Source organism: Dipodomys ordii, unplaced genomic scaffold (genome assembly GCF_000151885.1).
Source record: "Dipodomys ordii isolate 6190 unplaced genomic scaffold, Dord_2.0 Scaffold114, whole genome shotgun sequence".
Lineage (NCBI taxonomy): Eukaryota > Metazoa > Chordata > Mammalia > Rodentia > Heteromyidae > Dipodomys > Dipodomys ordii.
In genome coordinates, this window is record NW_012267330.1 from 2115166 (window position 1) to 2130339 (window position 15174).

Genomic DNA, 15174 nt, shown 5'->3' on the forward strand with positions numbered 1-15174 from the left:
CGCCACTTCCAGCTTTTTTCTTTTTGCTTATGTGGTGCTAAGGAATCAAACCCAGGGCCTCAGGCATGCAAGGCAAGCACTCTACCACTGAGCTACCATCCCAGCCCCCTCCCAGTCCTTTTGCTTTTAGTTTATTCTTCAGATAGGATCTCTTTTTCATCTGAGGTCAACCATAATCCACCTACCTCCGCCTTCTGGGGTAACTGGGACTACAGGTACAAGCCACCAAGTCCAACATCTCATTACTTTTTACTCATAGTGTAAGTGTTCCAAAAAGATGTTTTCTAGCTGGGTGCTGGTGGCTCAGGAGGCTGAAACCTGAAGATCACAGTTCAACACCAGCCTGAAGCTGGTGCCAGTGTGTGAAGACACGTGTAATCCTAGCTACTCAAGAGGCTGAGATCTGAGGATTGTAGTTCTAAGCCAGCCCCGGCAGGAAAATCCATGAGACTCTTATTTCCAATTAACTACCAGAAAACTGGAAGTGGTGGCTCAAGTGGTAGAGCACTCGCCTTGAGCTGAAGAGCTGAGGGACAGTGGCCAGGCACATGACCAACAACAACAACAACAACAACAAAACCAGCCTGGGCAGAAAGGCCTTGAGACTCTGATCTTCAATTAACCAGCTAAGAACTGAAACTGGAGCTCTGGCTCAATGTAGTAGAGCACTAGCCTTGAGTAAAGCAATAAAAATAAAAAATAAATAGATCTTTCATGGGCATTTGGGTAGTTATAGAAGGTAGACATATATCATTCTATGAAGCCATCATAACCCTCATCCCAAAACCAGTCAGGGACTCATCAAAGAAAGAGAACTAGGGGCTGGGAATGTGGCTCAGTGATAGAGTACTTGCCTAGCATGCATGAAGCCCTGGGTTCGATTCCTCAGTACCACATAAACAGAAAAGGCCAGAAGTGGCAGTGTGGCTCAAGTGATAGTGTGCTAGCCTTGACCAAAAGAAACTCAGGGATAGTTCCCAGGCCCTAAGTTCAAGCCCCAGGACTGGCAAAAAAAAAATCAGGGAAAAAATCTGTACTGACTAGAAATTATGCAGAAATAAAGCCATAATAGTAAATGAAAAGTTTATCAGTTTGATTTGAGAAATTAAGGCATCTCTGGAAAAAAAAAGAGAGCTATAGACCCATTTCTTCTTTTCTTTTTCTTTTTTCTTTTTCTTTTTTTTATTTTGCCAGTCCTGGGGCTTGAACTCAGGGCCTGGTCACTGTCCCTGAGCCTCTCTGTGCTCAAGGCTAGTGCTCTACCACTTGAGCCATAGTGCCACTTCTGGCTTTTTCTGCTTATGTGGTACTAAGGAATTGAACCCAGGGTTTCATGCATGTGAGGCAAGCACTCTACCACTAAGCCACATTCCAAGCTCTATACCCATTTCTTTGATGAACATCAATGCAAAACTTCTCAACAAAATTTTGGCCAACCGACTTCAATAATTCATCAAAATATCATGCTCTATGATCAAACAGGATTCACTTCAGAGATGCAAAGCTGGTTCAATATATGCAAATAAATTAATATAATTCATCACATCAACAAGAGCAAAGATAATAACCACATGATTATCTCAATAGATGCAGGAAAAGCATTTGACAATTTCCAACACCCCTTTATGATGAAAGCTCTGGAGAAACTAGGAATCCATGGAACATTCCTCAATATAATAAAGGTGGCTCAGTGGTAGAGCTCTTGCCTTGCATGCCTGAGGCCCTGGGTTCGATTCCTCAGCACCACATAAGCAAAAAGAAAAAAGCCAGAAGTGGCGCTGTGGCTCAAGTGGTAGAATGCTAGCCTTGAGCTGAAGAGCTGAAGGACAGCACCCAGGCCGAGTCCAAGCCCCACGACCAGACCCCCCCAAAAAATTAATAAATAAAATTAATAAAAACTAAGATGCTGGGTGCTTGTGACTCACACCTGTAATCCTAGCAACTCAGGAGGCTCAGATCTGAGTATCACAGGTCAAAGCCAGACCAAGCAGGAAAAGTCTGTGAGACTTTTACTTCCAATTAACTACCAGAAAACCAGAAGTGATACTGTGGCTCCAAGTGGTAGAGTGCTAGCCTTGAGTGGAAAAAGCTCAGGACAATGCCCAAGCCCTGAATTCAACCCCCATGACCAATAAAAAGAAAAAAAAAGAAGGAAGGAAAGAAAGGAAGGAAGGAGAAAGAAAGAGAAATGAAAAAAGAAAGAATCAAAGAAAGTCACAGATAACATATCCCAGAAGGTGTCTAGGTGAGGACGCAGCAAGGAAGTGACCATCAGCATGCTAAAGGCCTAATCCTACCAGCCCCTTCACCTTTTACATCTCCTCTCCAGAAAGCTGAGAAAATAAATTTCTCTTTTTGCTTTCTTCCATTTTTTTTCTTCTTTTGTTTTGGTGGAGGTTACTGGTGGAGTGAACTCAGGGCCTCATGCTTGCTAGGCAGGAACTCTACCATTTGAGCCATGCCTCCAGACCTATTTTATTTTGCCAATCCTGGAGCTTGAACTCAGTGCCTGGGCATTGTCCCTGAACTTCTTTTGCTCAGGGCTAGCACTCTACTGCTTGAGCCACAGTGTCACTTCCAGCTTTTTCTGCTTATGTGGTGTTGAGAAATCTAATCTAGGGCCTCATGCATGTAAGGCAAGCACTCTACCACTGAGCCACCTTCCCAGCCCTATTTATTTATTTATTTGTCAGTCATGGGGGCCTGGGCACTGCCCCTCAGCTCTTCAGCTCAAGGCTAGTGCTCTACCACTTGAGCCACAGTGCCACTTCCAGCTTTTTCTGCTTATGTGGTGCTGAGAAATTGAACACAGGACCTCATGCATGCAAGGCAAGCACTCTACCACTGACCACCTTCCCAGGCCAAGGTTGTTTTTTGTTTTGTTTTTTTTGGGTCCGGTCATGGAGCCTGAACTCTGGGCCTGGGCACTGTCCCTCAGCTCTTCAGCTCAAGGCTAGCACTCTACCACTTGAGCCACAGCGCCACTTCCGGCTTTTTTCTTTTTTCTTATGTGGTGCTGAGGAATTGAACTCAGGGCCTCAGGCATGCAAGGCAAGCGCTCTACCACTGACCACCTTCCCAGCCCCAAGATTGGTTATTTTTAAGACAGGCTCTCAAATAAGCCTGGGCTGCATCCCTTCCCTTCCTCTCCCCAAGGTTTTTCTTTTTTTATTATTTATTATAAAGGTGATATACAAAGGGGTTACATTTACATATGTCAGGTAATAAGTACATTTCCTTTCATACAGTAAGTATCCTCTCTTCGCTTATTCTCTCCCATTCCCTCCTTCCCATCTCCACCCATGAGTTGCATAGTTCACTTTCATCAATGTCCAGTGTGCTACACTGCTGCAAAGCCTCCACCTTGTGTTTTCCCCAAAATGCTGATGATGACAAGGATGCTCACATGTGCCCCGCTATTGTGTTTCCTGCATCGCTGGGATACAGGCACGCACCACTCTGTTGTTTGTTGACGTGGTCTGGCAAACTCCTTTCTGCCTAGGCTGACCCCAGTCCCTGACCTTATTTTCTCTGTTTTCCAAGTAGGTCAGATTACTGAGTCAACTTGCCCAGCTCTTTGTTTTTCCCCTGCCAGACTCTCTTCTAAATACTTAATAATGTTTAACCCACTTGATCCACAAGGAAAAAAGTTATTTTTCCATCTTACATCAGAGACCACTAAGCAAGGAATGACCTGGCTTGTCCAAATCACACATACTATGAGAAGCGGCTTTGGTGTGAGCCCCCAGTGGGCTGGCTCCAGTCCATCGTGGGTTTCCGGGCTCCAGTCCATCGTGGGCTGCAGGGTGATGGGTTTCCGGGCTCCAGTCCATCGTGGGCTGCAGGGTGATGGGTTTCCGGGCTCCAGTCCATCCTGGGCTGACTCCCTTGTGTTGCTGGGCCTGTGTGAAGGAGGAAGGTCATGTTTGCAGTGCCTGTGAACACAGCTGCTCACGGCACCACAGCCAGCAAAGAAAAGCAAGAAACGTGGTTTCTGTTGCTTTAACCACCTGATAGGCAGCTCTGAAACACACATTAGACTGTGTTTCCAGAGATCCGCTTTTCTACAAAGCCATAAGGTGAAGTGTTTCCATACTCCTCCTTTTCATCTCTTGGACTGGTCAGCCTGCTGTTCTTATAACAAAATATCTGAGGTAGTCAATTTATAAAGAGAAGGCAATTTTGGCTCCCAATTCCAATTGGGTTTTCAATCCATGATGGGTTCACCCCATGCTTTTAGGCCTATGGCAAGACATCACATGGTGGCAGGAGCTCAGGGTGTACAAATCATTCACTGAGGCTGGGAATCAAAAAGGAAGAAGAGGCCAAGCCCCAAAGGCCTTCTGAGGACCTGCCTTCCATCACCCAGATCACCCACTAGGCCCCTTTCTTTTTATGTATCTTTTGTCCCTGCTGCTGTCTCTTTTTCTTTTTTTTTTTTTAGACAAATCTTGGTATGCAGCTCAGGCTGGACTCAAACTTGTGATGCTCCTACCTTGGGCTCCAAGAGTGCTGAGATTACAGGTTAGTGCCACAGGGCCCAGCTTCAGCCCCACATCTAAAAGGTTCTGCCACTGCCGAATGGCACCCGAACATCAGCCTTCAACGTATGAGCCTTTGAAGTACATTCTAGATACAAACTAAAACTTCCAACTCATGCAGGATATTTTGCCCTTTTCACTGGTTTTTGGACAACTTCACCTCAAAACTTGTTTCATTCTTCTACCATTTGTTTCTCAGGACAAGTGGAGGGGTGATGGCTCCCCCTTGTCATGCTGTGGGTGCCCAGGCTTCGCAGCCTGCATCTGGGTTAGTTGGAGCCTGAAGGACCACCGTCCTTCAGAAGTCTTTGGCCTCATCTCTTCCCACTCTGGCAGAAACACAAGTCTGTGGGCTGTTCTCATGAGCACACAGTACTTTCCTTTGAGCATCTCTCACTTCTTTTTTCTTTTTGGTTGGTTGTGGGGCTTGTCCCTAGGTTTTTTTTTTTTCCCTTAAGGCTTGCACTCTGCCACGTGGAGCCATAGTGCCACTTCTGGTTTTCTGATGTTTAATTGGAGATAAAAGTCTCAGGGACTTTTCCTGACTGGGCTGGCTTTGGAGCAAGATCCTTAGATTTCAGCCTCCTGAGTAGCTAGGATTACAGGCTTGAGCCACTAGTGCTGACTCTGTCTTTTTTCTTTCTTTTTCTTTTTTTTTTTGGTCGGTCATGGGGCCTGAACTCTGGTCCTGGGTGCTGTCCCTCAGCTCTTCAGCTCAAGGCTAGGGCTCTACCACGTGAGCTACAACGCTACTTCTGGCTTTTTCTGCTTATGTGATGCTGAGGAATGGAACCCAGGGCCTCAGGCATGCAAGGCAAGCATTCTACCACTGAGCCACCTTCCCAGCCCTCTGTTTGTTTTTTTTTTTTTGGGGGGGGGGTCCGGTTGTGGGGCCTGAACTATGGGCCTGGGCGCTGTCCCTCAGCTCTTCAGCTCAAGGCTAGAACTCTACCACTTGAGCCACAGCGCCACTTCCGGCTTTTTTTTCTTTTGGTTTATGTGGTGCTGAGGAATCGAACCCAGGGCCTCAGGCATGCAAGGCAAGCACTCTACCACTGAGCCACCTTCCCAGCCCCTTCAGCTCTCTTTTTTCTTATTGTAATGTACATGATATAAATTAACCAAGACCCAAAGAAGTCTCCAAAAACTTTGTGCGGAGATAAACACTGGTAATATTTTATCTTTTTTTTTGTGTGGGGGGGTCCAGTCATGGATCCTGAACTCTGGGCCAGGGGGCTGTCCCTCAGCTCTTCAGCTCAAGGCTAGTGCTCTACCACTTGAACCACAGCGCTACTGGCAGCTTTTTTCTTTTTGCTTATGTGGTGCTGAGGAATCGAACCCAGGGCCTCATGCATGCAAGGCAAGCGCTCTACCACTGAGCCACATTCCCAGCCCACTGGCAATATTTTATTATCGACAGATGTCATGTGTGGCCAGCACTGTCCTGGAGCTTTAACTCCATTCTCACATACAACCTGTGTATCCAAGGAGAATTTTGGAACTCAAGAGATGGGAATTAACTTGCACCTAAGCCATACAGTTTTTAAAATGGCAAAACAGTTGAAGATGTAGTTCAGTGAGAGTATGAGTCCCTGAGTTCAATCTCCAGCATTTGCATATGAATACAAAATTGTCAAAATAGAGGCTAAGAATGTAGTTTAGTGGTAGAGTGCTTACCTTGCATGAATGAAGCCCTGGATTCGATTCCTCAGTACCACATAAACAGAAAAGGCCTGAAGTGGTGCTGTGACTCAAGTGATAAGAGTACTAGCCTTGAGCAAAAGTAGCTCAGTGACAGTGCCCAGGCCCAGATTTCAAGCCCCAGGACTGGCAAACAACAACAACAACAAAAATTGTAGAAATGGATTTGGATATTAAGTCCCCCAAAAGCCCTCATTCCTAGGCATCATTCTGTTTGCTTCTGTTTCTTTAAAATGTGAATATATATGCTCGTTGCTTTTTTTTTTTTTTTTGCCAGTCCCAGAGCTTGAACTCAGGGCTGGGCACTGTCCCTGAGCTTCTTTTCCTCAAGGATAGCACTCTACCACTTGAACCACAGTGCCACTTCCAGCTTTTTCTGTTTATGTGGTACTGAAGAATGGAATCCAGGGTTTCATGCATGCTAGGCAAGCACTCTACTGTTAAGCCACATTCTCAGCCCATATGCTTATTTTCATAGTCAACAAACTTCAAATTTATTTTTCTCTTATTATTACTATTTTTTGAAATAGGATCTTCTATGTTGCCTTGGTTGGTCTGGAATTCCCTGTGTAGCTCAGGCTGCCTTTGAACAGCTATGCCCACTCAGATACATAAATCTCAGTGGAAAATCAGAAACTTCATTAATAAACAAGGTAACATGTCTCCTTCAAAGACTAACTATTCCATAAGACGAGTGATAATGAAGAGGAAGAAATTTCAAACAACCAATTTAAAAATATGATAATGGGGGCTGGGAAAGTGGCTTGTCGTAGAGCGCTTGCCTAGCATGCATGAAGCCCTGGGGTTGATTCCTCAGCACCACACACACAGAGAAAGCCAGAAGTGGCGCTGTGGCTAGAATCCTAGCCTTGAATAGAAAAAGAAACTCAGGGACAGTGCCCAGACCCTGAGTTCAAGTCCCACGATTTAAAAAAAAAAGGGGGGGCTGGGAAGGTGGCTCAGTGATAGAGCGCTTGCCTTGCATGCTCGAGGCCCTGGGTTCGATTCCTCAGCACCACATAAGCAAAAAGAAAAAAGCCGGAAGTGGAAGTGGTAGAGTGCTAGCCTTGAGCTGAAGAGCTGAGGGACAGCATTCAGGCCCCACGACCGGACCCAAAAAAAAAAAAAAAAGATAATGAAGCCACGCTCTGGTGCTCATACCTGTTATCCTAGCTACTCAGGAGGCTGAGATCTGAGGATCATGGTTCAAAGCTAGCTCAGGCAGAAATCTTATCGCCAGTCAACCACCAAAAAATAATGGAAGTGGTGCTATAGCTCAAGTGGTAGAGTGGTAGAGTGTTAGCTTTGAACAAAACAGCTCAGGGTCCAAATGCAAACCCCATGACAGACAAAAAAAAATATGATAATGATTCAAGAAATTAATTTATTAGAAGCTGAAATAATTCATTAGGGATATAAGCAAACAACAAATGGAGCTGACAGGGAATCCAAATATATATATTTAAAATGAAATAAAAGAGGCAATGCAGGCTATTTGTAAGGAAATCAACAAAAATATAGAAATATTTGCTTGACAATAGTAGCTCATGCCTGTAATCCTAACTATTCAGGAGGCTGAGCAGTTCAAAGCCAGCCCAGAAAGGAAACTCTGTGAGACTTTTAACTCTAATTAAATAACAGAGAAAGCCAGAAGTGGTGCTATGGCTCAAGTGGTAGAGTGCTAGCCTTGAGCAAAAGGAGCTCAGGGACAGCACCCAGGCCCAAAGTTCAAGCTTCAGGATTGGCACAAAAAAAGTAATAATAAAAATATCAAACCCAACTCTTAGAAATGAATAGCTCATAAGCCCATATAAACCACAAGGGAAAATCTAGGTAATGGGACCAAACACGTTGAAAGCAGGACATCAGGATATTGAAGATAAAGCAGAGATCAAGTTAGATGAAATAAATACATTTAAAAATTAAGAACATACAAATGGAATATGCAAGATATCATCAAAAGACAAAGCCTACAAATATTGGATATAAAAGAAGGAGAGATGCCGAGCACTGGTGGCTTATACCTGTAATCCTAGCCATTCAGGAGGCTGAGATCTGAGGATTGCAGTTCAAAACCAGCCTGGGCAAGAAAGTTCATGAGACTCTTATTTCCAATTAACTACCAGAAAACTGGAAGTGGTTTTGTGGCTTAAGTGGTAGAGCACTTGTCTTGAGCTGAAGAGCTGAAGGACAGAGCCCAAGCCCAGAGTTCAAGCCCCATGACCGATGAAACACAAAAAAAAGGGGGTCGGGTGGAGAACCAGGTACCGGTAGCTCACACCTGTAATCCTGGCTACTCTGACCTTCTCAAGAGGCTGAGATCTGAGAAAATCATGGTTCAAAGTCAGACTGGGCAGGAAAGTCCATGAGATTCTTATCTCCAATTAATTACCAAAAAAGCCAGAAGTGGAGCTATGGCTCAAGTGGTAGAGCACTAGCTTTAAGCAAAAGAAGCTTAGGAGGCTGGAAAGGTGGCTCAATGGTATAGTGCTTGCCTTGCATGCATGAGGCCCTGGGTTCGATTCCTTAACACCATATAAGCAGAAAAAGCTGGAAGTGGTGCTGTGGCTCAAGTGGTAGAGCACTTGCCTTGAGCTGAAGAGCTGGGGGACAGCGCCCAGGCCCAGAGTTCAAGCCCCACGACTAACAACACCAAAAAAAGAAGCTTAGGGACAGCTCCCAGGTTCTGTGTTTAAGCCCCAGGACATTCATTTCAAAAAAAAAAAATTAAGGAGAAGAAATAAAAACTAAAGCCATGTATCATCTACTCAATAAAAATGATAGCAGAAAACCTGCCTAACCTTGAGTAAGATAAGGGCAAGGCTAAAGAATAGGGGAGCAGGTTTACAGAATACTAAACAGACAAGAATAAGGAAACAAACAAAACAAAACAAAAAATAATGAAACATCTATATATAGTTAAAACACTAAATACACAGTACAAAGAAGGAATATTAAAACTTGCAAAAGAAAAAAATCTACAGGAAAAAAATCTGAATTAATAAGGAAAACAATACAGAATATGAAAGAATTCAGTAAAATGTAGAGATCCTGAAAAGAATCTAATTCTGGAAATAGAAAGTCCAAAAATTTGATAAAAACAGGTCTAACTAATGCTTCATTCATAGAATGAATCAACTACATTGAATTAGTCTAAATTAGAGCATCAGATTATAAAACAAAGAAAAAATAAAGTAGAACAGAACATTTTGGACAGACATTTGGAACACCATTAAAAGGCCAAACATATGAGCTGGGCTCCAGGGCTCACACTTGTATTCTTGGCTACTCTGGAGGCTGAGATCTGAAGGTTGCAGTTCAAAGTCAGCCCAGGCAGGAAAGCCCATAAGACTCTTATCTACAATTAACTACCAAAAAATCCAGAAGTGAGGCTGTGGTCAAGTGGTAGAGTGCTAGCCTTGAGTACCAAAGGACAACACCCTGTCCCTGAGTTCAAGCCACATGATTGGTGTGTGCACGCGTACACACACACACACACACACACACATACACACACACACCATATCTGACTAAACAGACTTGGAGCCAAGTGCCAGTAGTTCACATTTGTAATCCTAGCTACTCAGAAGGCTGAGATATGAGATCTTGGTTTGAAGCCAGCCTGGGCAGGAAAGCTGATCACACACTTACTTTCAATTAATTACCAAAAAGCAGGAAGTAGAGATGTGGTTGAAGTGATAAAGCCCTACCCTTAAGCAAATAGCTCAAAAGCAGTACCCAAACCCCCAGTTCAAGCCCCAGGGATGACATAAAAAAGAAAGAAAGAACAGACTTGGGGCTGAGAAGGTGGCTCAGTGGTAGAGTGTTTGCCTCACATGCATGAGGCCCTAGGTTCGATTCCTCAATACCACATAAACAGAATAGGGCAGTAGCACTGTGGCTCAAGTAGTAGAGTGCTAGCCTTGAACTGAAGAGCTCAGGGACAGTGCCCAGGCCCAGAGTTTAAACCCCAAGACACACACACACACACACACACACACACACAAGAAAGACTTAGGCGAAGACAAAACAATAGAGAGAGTGGTTCTGATTAAGATAAAATTTGTGCATGTGTGCAAAACCATGGTGAAAATTTTGCTTCAATTAATATGGTAAGAAATGAACTATGAAAAAAAAAAGAAATGAACTATGGGGCTGGGAATGTGGCTTAGTGGTAGTGAGCTTGCCTAGCATACATGATGCTCTGGATTTGATTCCTCATTACCACATAAATAGAAAAAGCCAGAAGTGTACATATATGTACACGTGTATATACACATGCATACAAGCATACATATACACATATATATATCACATGCACATGTGCATACATTTACATGTGTACAAACATGCACATATATGCATACACATACATATATACATACATACTCGTGCTTATATATATACACATGCACATGCATATACATGTGTACATATATACATATATTGGTACACAAACATGAACATGGACATACATGTGTATGTGTGCATATTAACACATATGCATTTGCACATATACACACATATACATGTATTTTGTTGAAATGTATTTTGTTATGGGGCCTGAACTCTGGGCCTGGGTACTCTCCCTCACCTCTTTAGCTCAAAAGTACCATTTCTGGCTTTTGTTGCTCATGTGGTGCTGAGGAACCAAACCTAAGGCCTCATGCTTGCAAGGCAAGCACTCTACCACTGAGCCACCTTCCCAGCCCTGGAAATTGTTTTAAGGGTGAAAGAGTGATAAAAAGAGGTGAGGTTGTGGGCTGGGAAGGTGGCTCAGTGGTAGAGCGCTTGCCTTGCATGCACGAGGCCCTGGGTTCAATTCCTCAGCACCACATAAGAAAAAAGAAAAAAGCCGAAGTGGCGCTGTGGCTCAAGTGGTAGAGCGCTAGTCTTGAGCTGAAGAGCTGAGGGACAGTGCCCAGGCCCAGAGTTCAGGCCCATGACCGGACCTAAAAAAAAAAAAACACACAAAAAGAGGTGAGGTTGTATGGATTATGGTAATGTCACAATAAAACCCCTCATGTAACAACAAATGTATCTAGTTACAAATATCCCTTTTTTGTGTGTGTCAGGCCTGGGGCTTTTACTTGGGGCCTGTGCATTGTCCCTGAGCTTTTGTGCTCTACTAGTTGAGCCGCAGATCTACTTGCAGTTTTGGGTAGCTAACTGGAGATAAGAGTCTCATAGATTTTATTTCTCAGTCCAGCTTCAAACTTCAGTTTTCAGATCTCCTGAGTAGCTAGTATTACATGCATGAGCCACCAGCACCCAGCTTGAAAATTTATTTATTTAGTTAGTTAGTTGTGGGGCTTGAACTCTGGGCCTGGCGCTGTCCCTCAGCTCTTCAGCTCAAGGTGAGCACACTGCCACTTGAGCCACAGTGCCACCTCCAGTTTTCTGGTGGTTAATCAGACATAAGAGTCTCATGCAGGCTGGGAAGGTGGCTCAGTGGTAGAGTGCTTGCCTTGCATGCCTGAGGCCCTGGGTTCAATTCCTCAGCACCACATAAGCAAAAAGAAAAAACCGGAAGTGGTGCTGTGGCTCAAGTGGTAGAGCGCTAGCCTTGAGCTGAAGCGCTCAGGGACAGCACCCAGGCCCAGATTCATGCATGCAAGGCACTCTACCACTGACTGAGCCACATTCCCAGCCTATTTTTTAAACTTTTAATTGTTATGATAAAATTAATGCGTAGGGGGTTACAGTTTCATAAGGCTAGTAAAGAGTACATCTCTTGCTAGGTGCTGGTGGCTTATGGCTGTAATACTAGCTACTCAGTGTTAGGTTTTTAAAAAGAGGTAGCGAGTAAGAACAGCACCACACACGTGGTATTCAGGTAAGGGGCAGGTTTATTCATTGTTCTGGCTGGCACCAGGCCATATTGGCCCTCCACTCAGTTAGGAAAGGCCTAGGAAAGATTTGGGAAAGAGCTGGTAAAAGAGAGAGGTGGGAAAGAGAAAGAGCTGGGAAAGAGAAAAAAGGGCTAGAAAAAAGAGAAAAGAGCTAGAAAAGAGAGCATCTGGGAAAGGTGGGAAAGAGAGAGCTAGCAAAGCGAAGAGAGCTGGGAAAGAGAAGAGAAGGAAAGAGCTAGAAAAGAGCAGCGAGAGGGCGTCTGGGCCCCGGCTAGGCCTTATCTAGGGTATGGGTGGAGAAAGGTGTGGCCACATCTAATTCAGATGTGACCTCAGCAGATGCAGATGTGACCTCTTCCAGGTGTCTCAATTGCCTAGGTAATGAAGGTACTGGGTGGAGACTTTGCTGCAAGGAGGGTGGAGTCTGCTAGCCATCCAGGAGCGGACCCTACACTCAGGAGGCTGAGATCTGAGGATCATGGTTCAAAGCCAGTCCTGGGAGGAAAAGTATGTGACTTTTTTTTTTTGGTCGTGGGGCTTGAACTCTGGGCTTGGGTGCTGTCTCTGTGCTCTTCAGTTCAAGGCTAGTGCGCTACCACTTGGGCTACAGCCCCACTTTTTTTTTTTATTGGAGATAAGAGTTTCACGGACTTTCCTGCCAGGGCTGACTTTGAACCGTGATCCTCAGATCTCAACCTCCTGAGTAGCTAGGATTACAGGAGTGAGACACTGGTGCCCGGCATGTGAGACTCTTATCTCCAATAACCTACTTAGAAAACTGGAAGTGGTACTGTGGCTCCAGTGGTAGAGCACTGGGCTTGAGCTGCAAGGCTCAGAGACAGAACCCAGGCCCAGAGTTCAAGCCCCATAACCACCACCACCAACAACAACAACAACAAAAAGAGTACATTTCTTTTTGCTTTTTTTTTTTTTTTTGCCAGTTCTGGGGCTTGATAGTACTCTACCACTTGAGCCACAGTGCCACTTCTGGCTTTTTCTGCTTCTGTGGTGCTGAGGAGTTGAACTCAGGGCCTCATGCATGCAAGGCAAACACTCTACCACTGAGCCACCTTCCCCGCCCCCAAGAGTACATTTCTGTTTGGACAGTGTCAACTTTTCCCTTACTCTCTCCTAGTTTTTCCCTCCTGTCCCCACCCACAAGTTGTATAGCTCATTTTCAACATAGTGTCTGGTGAGTACCATTGCTATAATTTTTTCATCCTTATCCCTCAAATTAAAAAACAATGACTTGGAGCTTAAAATAAAATGGTATGATTAACACTAAAACCAGTATCTGTAATATAAAACTACAGCATCAATTTGTAAAGAAAGTCTTTGAGTAAGTGAGCTTCAGCATATCTCTAGTTTCTTTCTTCTGTCCTTCTACTGTGTTGTCCAGGCTGGTCTCCAACTCCTGACTCATCTTGCCTCAGCTATAGATGTAAACCTCTGTTCATCTGAGTCTTTTTTTTCTCTTCTTCCTCCTCCTGCTTTTCTTCCTCCTTCCTTCCTTTTCTCCTCTTCTTGAAAAATAGGCTGGGGAGAGGGGAATAAGAAGAGGAGTCACATGAATTGAACTATACCAAAATTGAACTATGTAATGTAAGGTTAGGGATGGGAGGGAGGAAATGGGAGAGAAGGATGGAAGGGATGAAATTGATCAAGATACACTGTAGAGCTGGGAAGGTGGCTTAGTGGTAGAGTGCTTTCCTTGCATTCATGAAGCCCTGGGTTCTATTCCTCAGTACCACATATACAGAAAAATCCAGAAATGGTGCTGTGGCTCAAGTTGGTAGACCACTAGCCTTGAGCAAAAGATGCTCAGGGGCCTGGGCACTCTCCCAGGTTCAAGCCCCAGGACTGGCCAAAAACAAAACCAACTACTGTACTCATAATCTGACTTCCTGAATTGAAATCCCTTTGTACAACTACTTAATAAAAATAAATAATTTCTTTTTAAAGACAAGCTGTTGCTAGCCTGAGTTGGCCTTCTAGGACTATGGGCTACCTAATTTAGGTTTGGCTGAGTATTTATAAGAAAAGAGGTTCTGCAGATAAAGCTAGAGCTAGGGATGCAGCTCTGTGATAGCAGTGCTTGTCTAACGTGAACCAGCCTATTGATTCCATCTCCAGCAAAAGAAAAGAAAAACTGTACCAGAAAATTAACCCTCAATGGGACTGATGAAAAAGAAGGATGGAAAAATGGGCAACCGATTCTGAAAAAATAAATCTTGCAAGCTTCTACTTTTGTGATAATGGAAAGATAGAGTTAGGTAATAGAATAATTTTTCTCTAACGTACTCCCTTTCCCTTAACTTTGCTTCATTCGAAGCAGAGATTACTTTTGTGTGCTTCCAGTTGCAATTTTAACTAGGTTTACATGTCTTTAATTCCAGCTCTCAAGAGTTTGATGGAGGTGGAGGGGTGGGCTCACGCCTGTAATCCTAGCTACTCAGAAGGCTGAGATCTGAGGCTCGCAGTTCAAAGCCAATCCGGGCAAGAAAGTCCATGAGATTCTTATCTCCAATAAACCACTCAGAAAACTGGAAGTGGTGCTGTGGCTCAAGTGGTAGAGTGCTAGCCTTGAGCTGAAGAGCTGAGGGACAGCGCCCAGGCCCAAGAGTTCAAGCCCACGACTGACAAAAAAATAAAAAAAGAGTTTGAAGAAGTTTGAGGCAAATGCAGCAGTAGTACTCTCTAGACATTATGTTGAAAATGAACTATACAACTTGTGGGTCATGTGCTGGGGATGTGGCTTAGTGATAGAGTGCTTGCCTAGCACGCTCTGGGTTTGATTTCTCAGCACCACATAAACAGAAAAAGCTGGAAATGGGGCTGTGGTAGAGTGATAGAGTGCTTGAGCAAAAAAGAAGCTCAGGGATGGTGCTCAGGTCCTGAGTTCAAGCCCCATGGATCCATTTGAGGAGTACTAAATTGCATGTGTGTGTTCGATTACTTCTATAGTAACAATAAAAATATATGTTTAAAAAAAGGAAGAAGAGAGAGAAAAGCTAGAAATGGAGATTTAGCTAAATAGAGTGTTAGCCTTCAATGAAAAAGCTAAGGGATAGCACTGAACA